The sequence below is a fragment of the Oryx dammah genome, unplaced genomic scaffold, assembly GCF_014754425.2.
Source record: "Oryx dammah isolate SB20612 unplaced genomic scaffold, SCBI_Odam_1.1 HiC_scaffold_10, whole genome shotgun sequence".
In the NCBI taxonomy this organism is placed as follows: Eukaryota; Metazoa; Chordata; class Mammalia; order Artiodactyla; family Bovidae; genus Oryx; species Oryx dammah.
Window position 1 is genome coordinate 49,110,265 of NW_024070194.1, and position 21,150 is coordinate 49,131,414.

Genomic DNA, 21,150 nt, shown 5'->3' on the forward strand with positions numbered 1-21,150 from the left:
CTACAAGTATCACACTTGCTAGCTCCCACAATCATGTGAGCCAGTTCCTTAACATAAAATCTCTTTCTCCCTCTATCCATCTTTCTTTCTTTATATTTATTTATTTGGCTGTGCTGGGTCTTAGATGCAGAATGTGAGGTCTTTCAGTGCCAGCATGCAAACTCTAGTTGTGGCATGTGGCCTCTTCCCGTACCAGTGATTGAACCTGTGTTACCTGCATTGGCAGCGAATTCTTAACCACTCAACCACCAGGGAAGCCCTTTCTTTCTTTCTCTCTTTCTTTCTATTGTGTATCTATTTACCCATCTATCATCTATCAGTCTATCTACCTATCATCTATCTATTGTGCACTTACAAAAGCTATGACAGCATCAGTTCAGTTCAGTCGCTCAGTCGTGTCTGACTCTTTGCGACCCCATGAATTGCAGCACGCCAGGCCTCCCTGTTCATCACCATCTCCCGGAGTTCACTCAGACTCACGTCCATCGAGTCAGTGATGCCATCCAGCCATCTCATCCTCGGTTGTCCCCTTCTCCTCCTGCCCCCAATCCCTCCCAGCATCAGAGTTTGTTCCAATGAGTCATAGATAGCGATATCTCCTGCTACTTGCATTTCTCTGCACAACCAAATACACTAGGTAAGAGGCCATTAGAAGTATCAAGCACCTCTACCCCATGGAAGCTGCTCCCTGATAAAAGTAGGAAATGAACCAGTTTCATCTCAGGAAGCATGCAGTCAAATCACTAACAGTACCTTTAAAGAAGAATAAAACCTCAGATTTTAGGGCCACATCTTTCTATACCAGAATGATACCAGATAACCCAACAACCCAGGTTTTAAGGAATAAGGTTATGTCTTCCTCCTCTTTTTTTTATCACCATTCTAACAGGAAGTCTGAGAAAGAGAAAAGTGTTCTAAAGTGCTACTTGGCAAACATTTCATTTTGCTAAACAAACAATGTCTCAGAAGACATTGTCAGTCCTAAGTGCTATAAAGATGGCGAGAGAACATAAAAAATATGTTTTTTAACGTTTTCAATAATAATGTTTTCAGTAGTATTACTGTTGTCATTCTGAGATTGCTGCATGTGTAATATAGGATAAAAATCAGTGATTATGGGATTTTCTAATTCTATAATCACTTGAGTCTTTTAAAACCAGGATTCTTGGCATAGACAAAAGGAGATGTAAAAGGAAGATTCAATTGCACTGTAGTCTAGAGTTTTAATTGGAAGCATCAATATGAACATGTGAGGTATTTTACTGTATCTTAAATATGTGCATATATTTCTGAGCTCTGATGACCAAAAAGGCCTACCAAGACCAAACCAGCATCACTGAGCATTCCTTAGAGACCAGAGCTTCTTAGAGAAATGGCTAATTCTGGGACTCAGGAGCCAATTTCAAAAGGCTTCCACTGGCCAAAGATGGAATAATTTGAGCTTCATTAATGACAATAATTGAGATGGATCCAAACTCATCAAATATGTTTAATTCTAAGAATTCATGATTTTTCTAAAAAATTGGTCACTTTCAAGAAATGATAGAGAACCAATTAATTATCTTAAAAACCATTAAATCAAAGAAAAACCTCAAGAATTTGTCCTGCCTTTCCTTTATAAACTGTAATACCTAAATTCTTTCAACTAGGATAGCATTCGCAACACACACATCTAATGGTAATGAGTAAAAGTCTAACTGGCTAGGAGGTATAAGCACAGCTTTAAAACAACAAGTGGTTTATATTAACCAAGGGGTGACCCTTAAGTAGTGAAGGTAAAAGAAAAAACAAGAAAACAAATTTGAGTACAGGCATCCAATGCTGTCCACTGAGGGAAATACTTTCACACTGTCAGTTCAGCCAAATCAGTAAAAAATACATAAATAACTAAGCAAACAACATTAACCCCCAGCTCCAAGGGGATAAGTCCACAGAGTTGCTAGTTTTCAACATATATGGCAAAATGTGCAAAGAAACAGAAAACCCATTTGCAGGAAAAAAGACAGGCAATATAAATTGATTTTAAAGGGGGTAGATGTTAGACTTAACAGATACAGACTTCGAATCAGCTATTATAAATAAGTTGGGCTTCCCTGATAACTCAGTTGGTAAAGAATCTGCCTGTAATGCAGGAGACACCATTCGATTCCTGGGTTGGGAAGATGTGCTGGAAAACGGATAAGCTACCCACTCCAGTACTCTTGGGCTTCCCTTGTGGCTCAGGTGGTAAAGAATCTGCCTGCAATGCAGGAGACCTGAGTTCAATCCCTGGGTTGGAAAGATCCCCTGGAGAAGGGAAAGGCTACCCATTCCAGTATTCTGGCCTAGAAAATTTCATGGACTGTGTAGTCCATGGGGTCGCAAAGAGTTGGACACCACTGAGCAACTTTCACTTTCACACAGAACTAAAGGAAATCATGTAAAAAGAATTAAAAGAAAGTACAATGAATATCAATAAAGATATAGAAATGATTAAAAAAAAAAGAGCCAAATAGAAAATCTGAAATTGTACAATAACTGAAGAAGTACAACTGAAGTGGAAAATTCACTATAGGAACTCAACAGCATACATGAGTCAATAGATACTGTACAATATAAAGGATGGGGAGAAAAAAATGAAAAGAGTGAACAGTCCACCACAGAAAAAGAGAAAGGGGCAGAAAAAAAGATTTGACTAAAGGCTGAAATCTTCCCAAATTTGATGAAAACATTAGTAATCTATATATTAAGAAGTTCAACAAACTCCAAACCAGATAAATATAAAGAGATATACACTCAGACAAAATATAATCAAAGTGTTAAGAAAAAAGAAAAAATCTTGAAATTAGCAAGAGAAAAATGACTCATCACATAAAAGGAAAACCAACAAGACTAACAGCTGACTGACTTAACATCAGAAGCAGAAGAAACTAGGAGGTAGGAGGACTGAATATTCAAAGCGCTGAAGATAAAAAACTGTGAACTGAGATATTAGTCTAACAAAACTATCTCTCGCCCATGAAGGTGAAATCAGCACACTCCCAGAAAAACAAAAACTGAGAGAATGTGTTGCTAGAAGATCTACTTTACAAGAAATACGGGAGAATTCTTCAGGCTGAAAGCAAATGACACCAAATGGTAATCTGAATCCACACAGAAAACAAGACTGCCAATAAAGGTAATTACGTAAAACCTATAACTATATATTTCCTTCCCTTCTCTTAACTGATTTAAAGAGCAACTCAATAAAAAAATAAGCATACAGTTGTATTGTTGGGCTAATAAAATATAAAGTTTTATATAGTTGATTAAAAAAAAAAAAGAAGCAGAGAGCAAAGCTGCATTAGAGAAGGAAATAACACCAGATGGTAACTTAAATCCACAGAATACATGAAGCAAATGAAAAATAGAAAAATTATTGTAACTCCATAAATATGTACCTACTCTCCTTCTCTTAGCTGCTTTAAAAGACTTAAGATTTTTTTTAAGATTTACATAAAGTAAACATTATAACAATATATTGTTGGGTTTCTACAATATACAGACATAATATGAATAACAAGAGTAGCAAAAAAGGGGGGAAAGAAACAGAGCTATACTGAAGTTTATTTTGCTGAAACTAGGTAAATATCAGAAGTAGATTCTTTTCAGATCTGTATAGAAAGTCCTAGAGCAAACACTAATGAAATAATTCAAAATGTTTAATTTTAAAATTATTAAAGGAGCTAAGATACCACACTGTAAGAGATTTGCTTATTTAAAAAAAAAGAACAAAGAAAGGCATAAGACCTATGGAAAACAAAAAGCAAAGGAAGGTTTAAATCAAACTATATCAATAATGTTAAATGTGAACAGGTTAAACAATCCAACCAAAAGTTGGAGATTCTCATTGCATTTTTAAAAACTGTACCATATGTTGTTTATAGGAGACACATTTTAGGTTTGATGAAAGTAAAAAGATACATAGTGACACACTATGCAAACAGCAATGTAAGAGAATTAGACAAAACAGAATCTAAAACCACAACAACAACGAAGAAGAATTGAAAGAATAAACAATTCAAAAATTATAATGAGAGATTTCTTTATCCCATTTCAATACTAGATAGAACAACCAGGAAGAAAATCAATAGAGAAATAGAAGATTGGAATAAAACTATAAGCCAACTAGACCTGCTAGATCTCTGTACACTTCACCCAACAACACAATATACATACCTCTCAAGTATCCACTAAACATTCTCTAAAACAGACCATACTCTCTAGACCATGAACAGCCCTCACAATTTAAAGTGATTAAAATCATGTCAAGAATGTTCTATGACCACAATAGAGTGTGTATCAGAAATCAGTAACAGAAGGAAATTCTGGAAATTCACAAATACATGGAAATAAAACAATATACTGGTAAATAACCAATGAAACAAAGAAGAAATCATAAAGGAAATTAGAAAATACAGAGACAAATGAAAGCTAAAATACAACATACCAAAATTCATGGGGTATAAAGAAAGCAATGGTTAGAGAAATTTTATAGCTGTAAATGCCGATATTGGAAAAGAAGAATGATCTTAAATCAATAACCTATCTTCCATCTTAAGAGCCAAGGAAAAAACCAATCTAAACCTAAGCAAGCAGGAGGAAGGATATAATATAGATTAAAGTGCCAATAGATGAAATAGAGACTAGAAAAAATAGAAAATCAATGAAAACCAAAGTTGTTTCTTTGAAAAGATCCCCAAAATTAACACCCTTTTAGTTATGAAAGTGTTAGTTGTCCAGTGATTTCTGACTCTTTGTGACCCCATGGACTATAGCCCACCAGGATCCTCTATCCATGGAATTCTTCAGGCAAGAATTCTGGAGTGGGAAGCCATCCCCTTCTCCAGGGGATCTTCACAACCCAGAGATCAAACCTGGGTCTCCCACATTTAGTTACAGTGACCAAGAAAAGAAAGGCAGAACACACACATTACCAGAATCAGAAATGAACAAAAAGACATTACTATTAGCCATATAGAAATAAAAAGTATTGCATAGGAATACTATGAACAACTGTAAACCAACAAATTGGATAATTTAGAAGGAAGAACAAATTCCTAGAAAAACACAAAAAACTAAAACTGACTGAAGGAAAAACAGAATCTCTGAATAAACTTAAAACAAGTAAAGAGACTGAATTGGTGACTAAAAACACTTTAACTCAGAAGGCTTCACAGGTGAATTCTGCCAAACATTTAAATGAGAATTAATATCAATCATTGACAAATTCTCCTCCCCCAAAAAAGGAGATAATACTTCTATGAGGCCAGCAGTACTGTGATACCAAAACTAGAAAAAGATATCATGCAATAACTACCAATATTCTTTATGGCTACAGAGGCAAAAATCTTCAACAAAATATTAACAAACTAAAATCCAGCAATATACAGAAGTATTATAGAAGACAACCAAGTGGGATTTACCCTAAGAATGCAAGGTTAGTTCAACACACACAAAAAATCACTCTATCAACTATACAAATAAAAAATAAAAACCACATGATCATATCAACAGACAAAAGGGTATTTCCGAAAATCCAATATCCTCTTGTCATAAAAAGCATTCAACAAATCAGGAATAGAAAAACACTGAATGTATCCCTCCTAAAATTAGGAATAAGAAAATAAAGTCCTATATCTTACCATTTCTACTCAACATTTCACTGCAGGTTCTAAGGTAGCTCAGCGGGGTTAAAGCATCTGCCTGCAATTCGGGAGACCGGGGTTCAATCCCTGGGTTGGGAAGATCCCCTGGAGAAGGAAATGGCAACCCCCTGCAGTATTCTTGCCTCGAATCCCATGGACGGAGGAGCCTGGTGGGCTACAGTCCATGGGGTTGCAAAGAGTCGACACGACTGAGTGACTTCACTTTCACTTTCTAAGCAATGCAATTAAGTAAGAAAAAAAAGAAACACCTCAGCACCCAGAGTTGGAAAGGAATAAGTATAACTATCTCTATTCATAGAAAAAGCTGGCTTAAAACTCAACATTCAAAAAACTAAGATCATGGCATCCAGTCCCATCTCTGCATGACAAATAGATAGGGAAACAATGGAAACAGTGAGAGACTTTATTTTCTTGGGCTCCAAAATCACTGCAGATGGTGACTGAAGCTATAAAATTAAAAAATGCTTGCTCCTTGGAAGAAAAGCTATGACCAACCTAGACAGCAACCTAGACAAGCTAAAAAACAGAGACATTACTTTGTCGAAAAAGGTCCATCTAGTCAAAGCTATGGTTTTTCCAGTGGTCATATACAGTTGTGAGAGTTGGACTATAAAGAAAGCTGAGTGCCAAAGAATTGATGCTTTTGAACTGTAGTGTTGGAGAAGACTCTTGGACTGCAAGAAGATCAAACCATTCAATCCTACAGTAAATCAGTCCTGCATATTCATTGGAAGGACTAATGCTGAATCTGAAATTCCAATGCTTTGGCCACCTGATGCGAAGAACTGACTCACTGGAAAAGACCCTGATGCTGGGAAAGACTGAAGGTGGGAGAAGAAGGGGATGACAGAGGATGAGATGGCTGGATGGCATCACTGAATCAATGGACATGAGTTTGAGCAAGCTCCAGGAGTTGATGAAGGACAGGGAAGCCTGGTGTGCTGCAGTCCATTGGGTTGCAAAGAGTCAGACACAACTGAGCAACTAAACAACAACAATTCAGAGATATGATTTTGTAGAAAATTCTAAGGAATCTACTAAAAAAAATTAAACACAAGTCACCAGGTTCAGCAAGGTTGCAGAATCCAAGAATAAAATAAAATTCAATCCATTGGCATACAACAGCAATGACCAAATCAAAAGTGAAAGATGAAATTAAGCAAACAGCTGCATTTACAATCACATCATAAAGAATAAAGTACTCAGAAGGCATATATCTAACAAAGATAGTATAAGACTCGCTCACTGGAAACTACAAAACATTTTTGGAAGAAATTATAGATAAAACATGCTATATTCATGGATTATTAAGACTTAATATTGTTTGGATGTCAATACTCCCAATTAATTTATATATTCAACACAATTATTACTATGATCCAAGCTGCCTTTTTCTGCAGCTATTTAAGAAAAAATTGATCCTAAAATTAATTCAGATATGCAAGGAACTCAGAATAGCCAAACAAGCTTAGAAAAAGAACAGAGTTGGAAGATTCACATATCCCAATTTCAAAACTTCCTGTATAGTTGCAGTGATCAATACAGTATGGTACTGACACAAAGACAAGTATGTAAAACAATGGAAGAGAATTACGAATTCAGAAATAAACTCCTACATTTCATTTCCATCGTTTTACATACTTGTTTTTGTGTCAGTACCGTACTGTACTGATCACTGCAACTATACAGGAAGTTTTGAAATTGGGATATAATCTATTTTGACAAACTGTGGGCTTCCCTGGTGGCTCAGAGGTTAAAGCGTCTGCCTGCAATGCAGGAGACCTGGGTTCGATCCCTGGGTCGGGAAGATCGCCTGGAGAAGGAAATGGCAACCCACTCCAGTATTCTTGCCTGGAGAACCCCATGGACGGACGAGCCTGGTGAGCTACAGTCCACGGGGTTGCAAAAAGTTGGACACGACTGAGCGACTTCACTTCACTTTGACAAACTGTGCCATCCAAAATAATGGCAAAGTACAGCCCCAAATGGTGTAGGGACGACTGAATATCCACATGCAAAAAATAATAACAATGTTGGACATTTTCTTGCATAAAAATTAATTAGAAATGAATCTGAGACTTCAAATTAAGTGCTACAACTACAAAACTCTGAGAAGACAAAAGAGCAGTAATTCTTTATGGTCTTGGATTAGGCAATGGTTTGTTAAATATGATACCATAAGTGCAAGTGACAAAAGAAAAAATAGATTAATTGGGACACATCTAAATTAAAAAACTTTTGTGCTGCAAATGATACTATAAAGAAAGTGGGGGGAAAAACACAGAAAGGAGTAAATAATCATATATCACATACCTGAAGAGGGACTTGTATCAGTTATAATGAACTTGTAAACCTTTAATAAAAAGGTAAACAATTATATAATCAAAATTATTTTCATAATTTAAAATTTTTAACTTAGCAAAGGATAGAAATAGGCACTTCTCCAAAGAAGATTTACAAATGGCTAATAAACACATGAGAAGATGCTCAATGTCATCTGTCACTGCTGCTGCTGCTAAGTCGCTTCAGTCGTGTCCAACTCTGTGCGACCCCAGAGATGGCAGCCCACCAGGCTCCCCTATCCCTGGGATTCTCCAGGCAAGAACACTGGAGTGGGTTGCCATTTCCTTCTCCATTTGTCACTAGGGAAATACAAATGAAAACCATAATACATTTATGGTCAATTAAATATTCAATTTCTAAAACTTCAGTTCACTTCAGTCGCTCAGTCATGTCTGACTTTTTGTGACCCCATGAACTGGAGCAAGCCAGGACTCCCTGTCCATCACCAACTCCTGGAGTCTACCCAAACCCATGTCCATTGAGTCGGTGATGCCATCCAACCATCTCATCCTCTGTTGTCCCCTTCTCCTCCTGCCCTCAATCTTTCCCAGCATCAGGATCTTTTCAAATGAGTTGGCTTTTCACATCAGGTAGCCAAAGAATTGGACTTTCAGCTTCAACATCAGTCCTTTCAATGAACACCCAGGACTGATCTCTTTTAGGGTGGACTGGTTGGATCTCCTTGCAGTCCAATGAACTCTCAAGAGTCTTCTCCAACACCACAGTTCAAAAGCATCAATTCTTCAGCACTCAGCTTTGTTTATAGTCCAACTCTCACATCCACACATGACCACTGGAAAAACCATAGCCTTGACTAGATGGACCTTTGTTGGAAAAGTAATGTCTCTGCTTTGTAATATGCTGTCTAGGTTGGTCATAACTTTCCTTCCAAGGAGGAAGTGTCTTTTAATTTCATGGCTGCAATCACCATCTGCAGTGATTTTGGAGCACAAAAAAATAAAGTCAGCCACTGTTCCCACTGTTTCCCCATCTATTTGCCATGAAGTGATGGGACCGGATGCCACGATCTTAAGGTTTTCTGAATGTTGAGCTTTAAGCCAACTTTTTCACTCTCCTCTTTCACTTTCATCAAAAGGCTCTTTAGTTATTCTTCACTTTCTGCCATAAGGGTGGTGTCATCTAAAACTTAGAAATAAAATTTATCTATCACAAAGATGGCAGCTTGTGACAACCACAATTTGTTTTTAAGTTTGCATAAACGTCTCAAAGAACAAGGAAATAAACAAATATGTCTATATAAATAAACAGATATAGAGATAGGTATATGAGGCAAGTTTGGAATCACATGTTTCTGTCTTACTGGACAGAGTTCTGTATATGCTAAAGATCTCTTAAGAGCAATTTTATTTCCAGATTTCACACAAGTTATAAAGGAAATGAAGATGGCAACATCATTGAAGTGACTGCTATAATATATCACCAACTCCCATGCCCACTCTGGCACAGACTCCAAGAAATACCAATTCCTCCAGAATCGTGAACAAATCCAAGTAGATGTAAAGTCTACAGTGTTTTTGTCACCCTCCAAAGCGTTCCCCAGAGTGGGTCCTAACTTTTCCAGACTGGGTTTTATGACCAGCTTTTATCACTGAAAATAGTCTTTAACATTCAATCACTCAACAAACATTGATTAATTATGATGTTAGAAACTATATTAAGAAACAAGAAAAGTACAATCTTTGTCCTTAAAGAAATCATAGTCTAGAGGAGGACAAGCACCAAATAAACCTCCAGAACTAAGTAGTGTGTTTAACAGCTAAATGAGTACAATTTACATACCTCATGGCTGTACAGAAAAAGAGCATCTAATTTCCAGGGACAGAAAAGGGACCAGGGAAGTGGAGCGATAGGAGAGGTAACCCTGAGCTAAGTCCTGGAAGATAAGCACTAAAGGGAGAAAAAGAAGTGTTTCAGGCAAAGGTCCAAAAGCCCAAGAGAACTCAGAATCAAGGCAGTTCAGTCCTAAAGCCCAGGAAGAGTGGAGAAGGAAGAGGAGCGAACACTACACAGGCAGGCAGAGACCCAGTTTTGAAGCCCTCTGCTTGCATGGGAGGGAGTCTGGATTTTATCTCGAAGGTGTGGGAGGCCAAAGAATTTTGAGCTCAGGAATAATGTAATTAGGCTTTTATCTTTTAAAAAAACTCACTGTGCAAAAGTATGAAGTATAAATACAAGAAAGTCTGAGATTGGAGCTAGACAAGCATTTTTGGAGAGCATGATAGCAACACGGGTGAAAAGAAATGGCTCAAACTAAAGCAGAGACAATAGAGAGGGAGACAAAAGGATGCGCTCGAGGATTATTTAGAGGGTGGAACATGAACTGACTGTAGATGGGGGTAAGCAAGAATAAAGAATTACAAAGAGTTTCAGGTTTCCTACTTGAGAAAAAGAACACTGCCATTCATCAACTTTAAAAAGAGAAAGAGAACACAGGAGGAATAAGAACTGCAGGTCTGATTTTGAGTTCTGAAACTCAGAAAGAAGGTGGTAGTTAGTAAAATCCGTATCAAATGTCCCCAGAGAGGTTCAGTTCAGTTCAGTCTCTCAGTCGTGTCCAACTCTTTGTGACTCCAAGGACAGGAGCACACCAGGCTTCCCTGGCCATCACCAACTCCCAGAGCCTACTCAAACTCATGTCCATCAAGTCGGTGATGCCATCCAACCATCTCATCCTCTGTCATCCCCTTCTCCTCCCAACTTCAGTCTTTCCCAGCATCAGAGTCTTCTCCAATGAGTCAGCTGCTCTCATCAGGTGGCCAAAACACTGGAGTTTCAGCTTCAGCATCAGTCCTTCCAATCAATATTCAGGACTGATTTCCTTTGGGATGGACTGGTGTGATCTCCTTGCAGTCCAAGGGACTCTCAAGAGTCTTCTCCAACACCACAGTTCAAAAGAATCAACTCTTCGGCACTCAGCTTTCTTCACAGTCCAACTCTCACATCCATACATGACCACTGGAAAAACCATAGCCTTGACTAGACGGACCTTTGTTGACAAAGTAATGTCTCTGCTTTTGAATATGCTATCTAGGTTGGTCATACTCTTCCTTCCAAGGAGTAAACATCTCGTAATTTCATGGTCCACATAAAATAAGAGACAAGGTGGAGAGGTATTTCTCCTCTCTACCATGTGAGGAAACTAGAAAAGAGAGTTGTCTGCAAGCTCATGAAGAATCAAATCTTCAGGCACCTTGATCCTGGACTTTCCAGACTCCATAACTGTGAGACATACAATGTCTGTAGTTTAAGCCACCCACTACATAGCATTTTGTTATAGCAGCCGAATTAAAACAAGAGACACCTCTTGTTACAGTCTTGGATACTTTGATATGAAGATGTAAACTTGCAGCTAAAGCTGCCTGCCACCTCAAGACTAGAAAGGGACAACCTAGCTAGAGGACAAAGGCTAACTCATCCATGATGGCAGAACAGAAAGACAGAAACATCCCAAGAGCCTAACGACAGCGGTTAGCTGCTACATGAACCAACTACAAACCCATCTTTCTTTCAGAGTTCTATTTATATGAGATTATTACTTATTTTTAAAGCCATTTACAACTCAGTCTCCTGTTATTTACCAGCTGAAAGCATTCTGATATAGAAAGAAAGATTTTCACAAGATGGGTATAAATGAAATTAACTTTGCCTATTAGAGACCATTCCTTTCTCCAGGGGATCCTTCCAACCCAGGGAACAAACCCAGGTCTCCTGCATTGCAGGTAGTTTCACTTATTAAACAACATGAAGCTCATGTAGTTCTAATTTATAAAGGGACTGAACTTAACATGTCTTTTCTGCTTTAAAAAATCTAGTATTTCTAGTGATAACAATAGCCAGTAATGAAGATAATGATGATAATTTTGATGATGATAAGCTAAAGCTCATGGTTATTACAGTTTTTTTAAAAGGTAGGAATTTTACCCATGTACTGTTTACCTTCAACATTCCATCTGACTTCAATAAAGAAGCCATACCAATCTCTCTTACTTTCTGTTTATAACAGTTTTCATGTCAGTTTCATTTTTCATATTGTCGTATACACAACACTATACAAATACAGTTTACAGAGGAATCCTTAACTTTAAGGGACAAACTCCAAAAACCAAACAATTTGTAATAAGATTTCTATTTTTATTTCTATAAATTTTCTAAATCTGTTCCTTGATCTGTGGAATGATACTTTTGATTCCTATCAGAGGGTATAAAGTAAACACTGTAGCCATACAGATAAATACCAGAGAAAGCACACTGGAGCACAAATAACAAACAGCACTAGGTATGTGCCAATGCAAGTAGTTCCCAAACAGTGAAAAAAAATTTGCAAGTTAAACTAAATTTTTGAAACCCAAAACATTTTCCGACGGGAACCATGTTTCTGTGAGTCATTCCATTACTAGGCCAGTCCATAAAAGCCTTATAAAACCATATGCATAGGACTATTGTTTGAACCACTTTTTCCTTTGGAAAATACATTATTTTCTCCCTCCACCCTCCCTCGACCAAGTCCCAAGGGAATGGGCCTTGGCATGAATCCTCTCCAGCCTCACCTCTCACTCTGCAGTCCAGACACACTGTGCCCCTTCAACCTGCAGGGCCTTCTCCCCTCCAAGTTATTGCTGTTATACCCTTCCTGTCCTCTTCATGATCACCTCCACTCAGCCTGCTGGTCTCAGTCTAAATGCTACTTCCGCAGGAAAGCTGTCCTGTGTCCTCCCATGGAGTCATGGGTCCCTGCTACCCCTCCCCACCACTGTATTCATCACACTGCACTCTACCCACTTTTCGTGTTTCCCACTCAGTGGTAAAGAATCTGCCTGCAAAACAGGAGACCTGTGTTTGATCCCTGGGTTGGGAAAATCCCCTGGAGAAAGGAATGGCTACTCATTCCAGTATTCTTGCCTGGAGAATTCCATGGACAGAGGAACCCAGTGGGCTATAGTCCATGGGGTCGCAAAGAGTCAGACATGACCTAGCAACTAAACAGAAGGAGCACAGCAAGGAACAGTTAACCTGATCTACAGTCAAAATAGAGGATTAAAGGGGTTTTCCAAAGAAGATTTGTCCACTTCCGAATTTATACCCACAGCTGGTTCACACGCAGGAGGCTCACCTATCCAATTTCTTTCCTGTTGCTGGTTTATAAAGTAACTTAAATGGAACATTAAAATTCTAGCAAACAGGAATAAGCACATTTTCTAATAATACCTTAATCTTTTTCTTGCAGGTAATGTTCATTCTTGTGCCTTTACTTAACTGTAACTGATTTCCAAATCTGTATCTCTAGGCCTAACACTCTCTTATGCTAAAGCTCCAAATTTTCAGTTATCTGTAATTTTCAACCTGAATGTCCCACAATGACTTCACTCCACCTTCCAGATCCTCCTCGACCTTTCTTTTCTCCAGTGTTTCCCATCTGAGATATTCAGTTCATCTTCCAGTCACTGGAGCTTGACACTTAAGTTAACTCACCCCTGCCACTTAACAACTGGTCCATGACCAACAATGTGGCTCATCTCCTGGAAACCCAGAAATCTGTGGCCCCACCTCAGATCTGCTGAATCAGGATCTACCTTTCAACAAAATCCCCAGGCAATTGACATTCACACTAAGATTTGAGAAGCACTGATCCACAATTCCTCGTTCTCCCTACCCACACATATCAAAGCTGTCACGAAGTCTACATAGGAACGTGTTCCAAATACACTCCTTCCCATCCATGTCTGTTATCTCTGCTCTAATATAAGCCATCACTTCTTGTCTGGAACACTATAATGACCTCTTAGCCCATCTCATTCCTCTAACCATCAACTTTCACCCAGAATATAAAACGAGACATTCAGTTGTACAGCTATGAATTTTGAGACAGACCATGTGGCAGGTTGCGTGGAGCTTCACATAATGTAAAGCTTGTCTTAACTATTTTGCAATCTATAATCTAGGGATGATCACAGAAAGGGTCACATGGGAAAGGATGCAAAAATAAATAGAAGATTGAGAACTACCCTTCTCCTGTCTCCTTGTCATAATCTCCACACTGATGATGGCTGTCTATCTTTCCTGCCAGACAAGGCCTTCCCTAAAGGCATTCTGTATCTCAAGCACTAGTGGATGGTATTAACAGATATTCAAAACCTGTTACAGAAGTCAAGTGCTAGGCTTCCTTGGTGGTCCAGTGATAAAGAATCCCCTTGTCAATGCCAGAGACACGGGTTCAAACACTGATCTGGGAAGATTCCATATGCCTCGGAGGAACTAAGTCCATGTACCACAACTACTGAGCCTGTGCTCTAGAGTCCAGGAGCTGCAGCTACTAAAGCCCCCATGACCTAGAGCTTGTGCTCTGCAATAAGAGAAGCCACCACAATGAGAAGCCTATGCACCACAACTAAAAGAGTAGCCCCTGATCGCTACAACTTGAGGAAAAGACCCTGTACAGCCAAAAACAAATAAATAAAATTATTTTTTAAATTGTTAAAAAAAAGTCAATTGCCATTTATACCTGACAGCATCAAAAGCGATAAAACTGGTCATTGATAATACAAATACATTTATAAACTACAAAGTACTAAGTACCATATATACACCTACAAGAAGGAATCAATTTTTTAAAAAATTTTTAATGAAAATATCTCTCAAGCTGTATACAGCCAGGCACAGTAAAAGTTCAAATATGTTTGGAGACCTAATTCACATTCACATAAATGCAGCCATCCTTCTGAGCCCACATTCCAGGGAGGCCAGGGAGGCCCAGCTGTTTCCTGATACATACACTAGACAATGGGACAGGATGAAGAGTTTAGCCTTTGATGGGGAGAAGTTCGAGTCTGCCAGCTGATTTTTTTTTTTAATTATACATCTTATCATAAAGATCAGCGTTATCTTTATATAGAAAAGAAAAAACTAAATTTTACCTACAATTTAAAATCTTTCAATTTTCATTTTGTATATTACTTTAAGTGTTTTAAAATTTTTTTATTTTATACTAGAGGATAGTTGATTTACAGTGTTGTGTTACTTTCACATGTATAGCAAAGTGATTCAGTTATATATACATATATTCTTTTTCAGATTCTTTTCCCATATAAGTTATTACAGAATATTGAAGTAGAGCTCCCTGTGCTATAAAGTAGGTCCTTGGTGATTACCTATTTTATATATAGCAGATGACACCACCCTGATGGCAGAAAGTGAAGAGGAACTAAAAAGCCTCTTGATGAAAGTGAAAGTGGAGAGTGAAAAAGTTGGCTTAAAGCTCAACATTCAGAAAACGAAGATCATGGCATTGGTCCCATCACTTCATGGCAAATAGATGGGGAAACAGTGGAAACAGTGTCAGACTTTATTTTGGGGGGGGCTCCAAAATCACTGCAGATGGTGACTACAGCCATAAAATTAAGACGCTTACTCCTTGGAAGGAAAGTTATGACCAACCTAAATAGCATATTGAAAAGCAGAGACATTACTTTGCCAACAAAAGTCCATCTAATCAAGGCTGATTTTTCCAGTAGTCATGTATGGATGTGAGAGTTGGACTGTGAAGAAAGCTGAGCGCTGAAGAATTGACGCTTTTGAACTGTGGTGTTGGAGAAGACTCTTGAGAGTCCCCTGGACTGCAAGGAGATCCAACCAGTCCATTCTAAAGGAGATCAGTCCTAGATGTTCTTTGGAAGGAATGATGGTAAAGCTGAAGCTCCAGTACTTTGGCCACCTCATGCAAAGAGCTGACTCATTGGAAAAGACTCTGATGCTGGGAGAGATTGGGGGCAGGAGGAGAAGGGGACAACAGGATGAGATGGCTGGATGGCATCACCAACTCGATGGACGTGGGTTTGGGTGAACTCTGTGAGTTGGTGATGGACAGGGAGGCCTGGCATGCTGCGATTCATGGGGTCGCAAAGAGTCGGACACGACTGAGCAACTGAACTGAACTGAATGTGTGCTTGTTGTATACATGGTAATCCCATATTATAATAGCTTTTGAATGCAGCTGAAATCAAGCTAAATATATCATTTTGTACTTGGTTACAAAATTTCACCATAAATTATAATTACAGTGGCCATATTAGAATGATGGAACTAACACGACTGTCCATTAAAACATACTGTAGTCCATTAAAACATTCACCAAATTTCAATCCGTTTTTTCACTGTTTATTGAACAACTACTGTGTACGAGGCTCTGAGGCACAATTGCCCAGCCCTAAGCTCAGGAAACCCCAAACAAGTGGCAGGGGTGCCTCACACACCCCTGACTGCAGTGCAGTGCTGTGTGCCACTCAGAGGGCTGTTCAGCAGCAGCACTGACCTGGGTGGGAGGCCCCCCTCCCATTTGTTCTCCAGGGAAGAGCTCAGGAAGAAGACAAGAGAGAGGACAAGACAGGAGTCTGAAATTGCTGCGTCATGTTGAGGCAAAGGCAGCAGCAGGGAGTAGCTACAGCACAAGAAACAGCAACAAGCAAATGGCCCCAGTCCCTTAAAACCTCACTAGAACAGGGAGTTATCTGAACCTCCAGTACTTCTGAGAGATGAGAAGGGATAACTCAAGGCATTCTTTGATTACCCATTTTTATCACTAACTGTATTACTTATTAATCTGCTAAAATTCTCTGTCCACTAATATACTAAATTTTCACATTATTTTTCCTCATTAAGTTTGAGAGAATCCTTCAGGTATTATAGATATTAGCGCTCAGTCACACGTGATATGAGCATCTCCTCCAGTCTGTTATATTTTTTTCATTGTGAAGAAGTCTTAAATTTTATGTATTCAAACTGGTGATCTTTTCTTGGGGAGTCTGTCATTGCTCCAGTTCTTGAGTTAATGATTTTTTTTTTTTTCCCACAAATCCAATAAAGAGTACACTCTATTCCTTTTTCTAAAATGTGATTTTAAACATATTTAGCTCTTGATACTAGCTGGACCTGATAAAGGTATGATGTGCATAAACATTCACATAAATCACTAACCTCCCTCTTCCAGTCCTACTCCCATCCCTTTGCTAAGATCCAGCCAGGGAATTCCCTTTCATCTCAATGCCTCACCCATTTCAATTCAAATTCCACCGCATCACAAGGTTGGGACAGGATCGGCTAGAGCAGGTATCCTCTGCGCTCTCTTAAGAGATGGCCCCGAGACATCCACACCCTCTATAACAGAATTCAGAAATAAGAATATTTTAAGGTACATACTGAGGACAGTAAACATGTAAGTGCCTGGGCTCTTGCTACTCTCTTCTCCCTCTGATCCACCAGCATCCGCTTCCTTTGAGATCTTAGAAAATATATGATAAACAAATCACATGAAGGTATTAATCTCATGATGACACAATGCATTCCTCTTCTCAAGGCTACTGGTACTTAAGGCTTCTTCAACCAAAGATACCATTTCTTTTTTATTAATTTTTTAAATTTTTATTATTTTTATTTTTTAATATAAATTTAATTGGAGGTTAATTACTTTACAATATTGTTTATTAATTTTTATTGGAGCATAGTTGCTTTACAATGTTTGTATTAGTTTCTGCTATACAGAAAACTGAACCAGCTGTATGTATACATGCATCCCCTCTTTTTTAGGCTTTCTTTCCATTTAGGTCACCACCCTACCATTGAGTAGAGTTCCCTGTGCTGTCCTATACAGTTGGTTCTCATTAGTTACCTATTTTATACATAGTAGTGTGTATATGGAGAAGGCAATGGCACCCCACTCCAGTACTCTTGCCTGGAAAATCCCATGGACGGCGGAGCCTGGTAGACTGCAGTCCATGGGGTTGCTAAGAATCGGACAAGACTGAGCAACTTCCCATTCACTTTTCATTTTCACACATTGGAGAAGGCAATGGCACCCCACTCCAGTACTCTTGCCTGGAAAATCCCATGGACGGGGGAGCCTGGTGGGCTTCCGTCTATGGGGTCGCACAGAGTCGGACACGACTGAAGCAACTTAGCAGCAGCAGCAGCAGTGTGTATATGTCAATCCCAGTCTCCCAATTCATCCTAACCCCTGCTTCCCCCTTGGAAACCATAAATTTGTTCTCTATTCTATATCTCTATTTCTGCTTTGCAAATATGTTTATCTGTATCATTTTCTAGATTCCACATACAACTGATAATTTACTTTCTGACTTTTTCTCTTTTTGATTTACTTTACTCTGTATGACAATCTCTAGGTCCATCCATGTTGCTGCAAATGGCATTATTTCATTCTTCTTAATGGCTGGGTAATATTCCATCATATATATATTCCACATCTTCTTTATCCATTCCTCTGTTGTTGGACATTTAGGTTGCTTCCTTGTTTGGCTATTGTGAACAGTGCTGCTTTGAACATCAGGGTGCATGTATCTTTTAGAATTATGAAGATACCACTTCTTACCATGTCCTCTAACACCAAGCGCAAGCTCCTACCATCTTTTCACCTGGATCACCACAGTAGTTTCTTAACTAGTCTTCCTGCTTCAACCCTCCAACTCACAGTCTACTCTCAACAAAGATCTGACCTAAGTGAGATCCTACCATTTCTTAGCCCAAAACTCTCTGAGGACTTACAAGTTCACTCGGAACAAAAGCCAAACCACCTCTGATGCCCTGCAAGGTCATAAATGATATGAAATGAGGAAAGCTAGAGGACAGGAAATCCACAGAAAGAACAAGAGTCCATTCTGATTCTGTTAAATTTGTTATGAGAATTCAAAATGCACAAGGCTGCCAAAAATGCATTATCTTTTGATCCTCAGAAGGGACTTCAGGCTTGATAAGTGATTCGCAGTTGGGGTGATTCTGTCCCCCAGGAGACACTCAGCAATGAGTGGAGACATTTCTGCTTGTCACACCGGGAACAGAGGGAGGTGTACTAGCATCTACAGGTAGAGGCCAGAGATGCTGCTACACATTCTGCAATGCACAAGACAGCCCTGGAACAGACTGTCATCCAAGCCCAAAGGTCACTAGTGCCAAGGGTGAGAAATACAAATACGGAACTTACTCAAATAGATTATTTTTAATTCAAAAGGGCAAGGTGAGTAAAAAAGAGGAATAAATCTTGAAGAACTCCACTGAAAAGTGAAGCAGAAGTGGAAGAACCAGCACAGAAGACTGAGAAGAACCAGCCAGAATGGGAAAAGGAAAGCCAGGAAAGGGTGGTGTGACAAAGGCAGAGGGTTCCCAAAAGGAAGCACTCTGCAGCTGAGGTCCCTGCATGGAGAACTGCTGAGATACCAAGCAGCACAGGAGGGTGAGGTCTGGAAGCCCGCAGGATGGACGCTGTGGGCGGGTAGATACAAGACACCTGGGGAGACTGCTGCCAATTGTGAGGCAACCAAGTGGATCATTAACTCGAAACCAGGCAGGTAGTGGCGTTCATCCAGTCCTGAGCGCTTATCAGACAGGAAGAGATCAAAGGAGTGCAAAGGAATGGTGGACATCCGCAGGTGAGGAACTGAACTGGGGTGGGAGAAGGCTGGATAAGGAAGGACTGATGACCGAGGGAACTCAGCAATACAGAGAAATGGCGGCAGGGAGACAGGGTAATGAACCGAAAGTCTTGAGGAGTCATAAGGACTTTCCCACGTCAATAAATAGAATTCTCTACCACGCTGTTAACTGTTTCATAGTAATACAGCCTATTTCTTGATACTGCTAAAGTAAATGGGATTTTGCTTTATGAAGAAATAGCTATTTACCGTTTGAAAATTGTCAACCATCCTACTTACCCTAACGGCATTTGTGGAAAAGGATCAAATGGCAATTGTGGAAAAGACCAGGTCATTGTGAGACATATGCTACATAATAGACTGGGTTAAACTCGAGCTCCTTCACATATAAGAGTTGAGACCCTGGACTATTTACCTCACTTCTCTGAACCTTAATCTCTCTACGTAACAGATTGTGGGAGGCAGAATGATGACACCTCCCCACAAGGATCTCCACATCTTAATCCCTGAAACCTGTGGAGATGGTAGGTTACAAAACAAGGGGAACTAAGACCACAAGTCCCAACAACTGACCTTAAAATAAGGAGAGTATCCTGGATGATTGAGATGGGTCTGAAAGGGAAGAGGGATGAAGAAGAGTCAGAACCCGAGAACCGTGTTTGAAAGACCCGTTCCTGCTGATACTGAAGATGGAAGGAGGAGGTGCTCCAAGAAAGTGCAGGCAGCCTCTAGGGGATGGAAAAGACAAGAACACGGACCTCCTCTAAAGCCTCCAGGAAGGAAGCAGCCCTAACAACCCTCTGCTGCTGCTGCTGCTGCTGCTAAGTCGCTTCAGTCGTGTCCAACTCTGTGCAACCCTATAGACAGCAGCCCACCAGGCTCCTCCATCCATGGGATTTTCCAGGCAAGAGTACTAGAGTGGGGTGACATGGCCTTCTCCACTAGCCACCCTCGGGGACCCCCATTTCAGGCTTCTGACCTCCAGAACTGGAAGAAAATTCATTTGTGCTGTTTCAAGTCATTACGTTTTTGTTCCATTTGTTACAGCAGCAACAGGACCCTCTCGCACAGGTGAAACAAATCATCTTCACAGACTGTTGTGCAGATTAACCAAGATAACACACATAAAGTACCCAACAATGCAAACACATAAAGAGGAAGTATTATTTACTTCTATGCAGAGCACATCACGAGAAACGCCGGGCTGGAGGAAGCACAAGCTGGAATCAAGACTGCCGGGAGAAACATCAATAACCTCAGATTTGCAGACGATACCACCCTTATGGCAGAAAGTGAAAGAAGAGTGTGAAAAAGTTGGCTTAAAACTCAACATTCAGAAAACAAAGATCATGGCATCTGGTCCCATCACTTCATGGAAAATAGATGGGGAAACAGTGGAAACAGTGTCAGACTTTATTTTTTGGGGCTCCAGAATCACTGCAGATGGTGATTGCAGCCATGAAATTAAAAGACACTCCTTGGAAGAAAAGTTATAACCAACCTAGATAGCATATTTAAAAGCAGAGACATTACTTTGCCGACTAAGGTCCATCTAGTCAAGGCTATGGTTTTTCCTGTGGTCATGCATGGATGTGAGAGTTGGACTGTGAAGAAGGCTGAGCGCATAAGAATTGATGCTTTTGAACTGTGGTGTTGGAGAAGACTCT

At 39.5% G+C, this 21,150-nt stretch overlaps 1 protein-coding gene across 7 annotated transcripts in view; it reads right to left on the minus strand.

The window, feature by feature from the left end:
* ZNF438 (zinc finger protein 438) overlaps positions 1–21,150 on the minus strand; it is a 187,801-nt gene that overhangs the window by 134,999 nt on the left and 31,652 nt on the right. The window contains exon 2 of one of the 7 annotated variants that reach the window (XM_040248067.1): positions 17,094–17,198. The exons of the other annotated variants lie outside the window; for them this stretch is intronic. The gene's annotated coding sequence lies outside the window, so the exon portion shown is untranslated. The remainder of the gene's footprint in view (positions 1–17,093; positions 17,199–21,150) is intronic. 7 annotated transcript variants of the gene reach the window in all.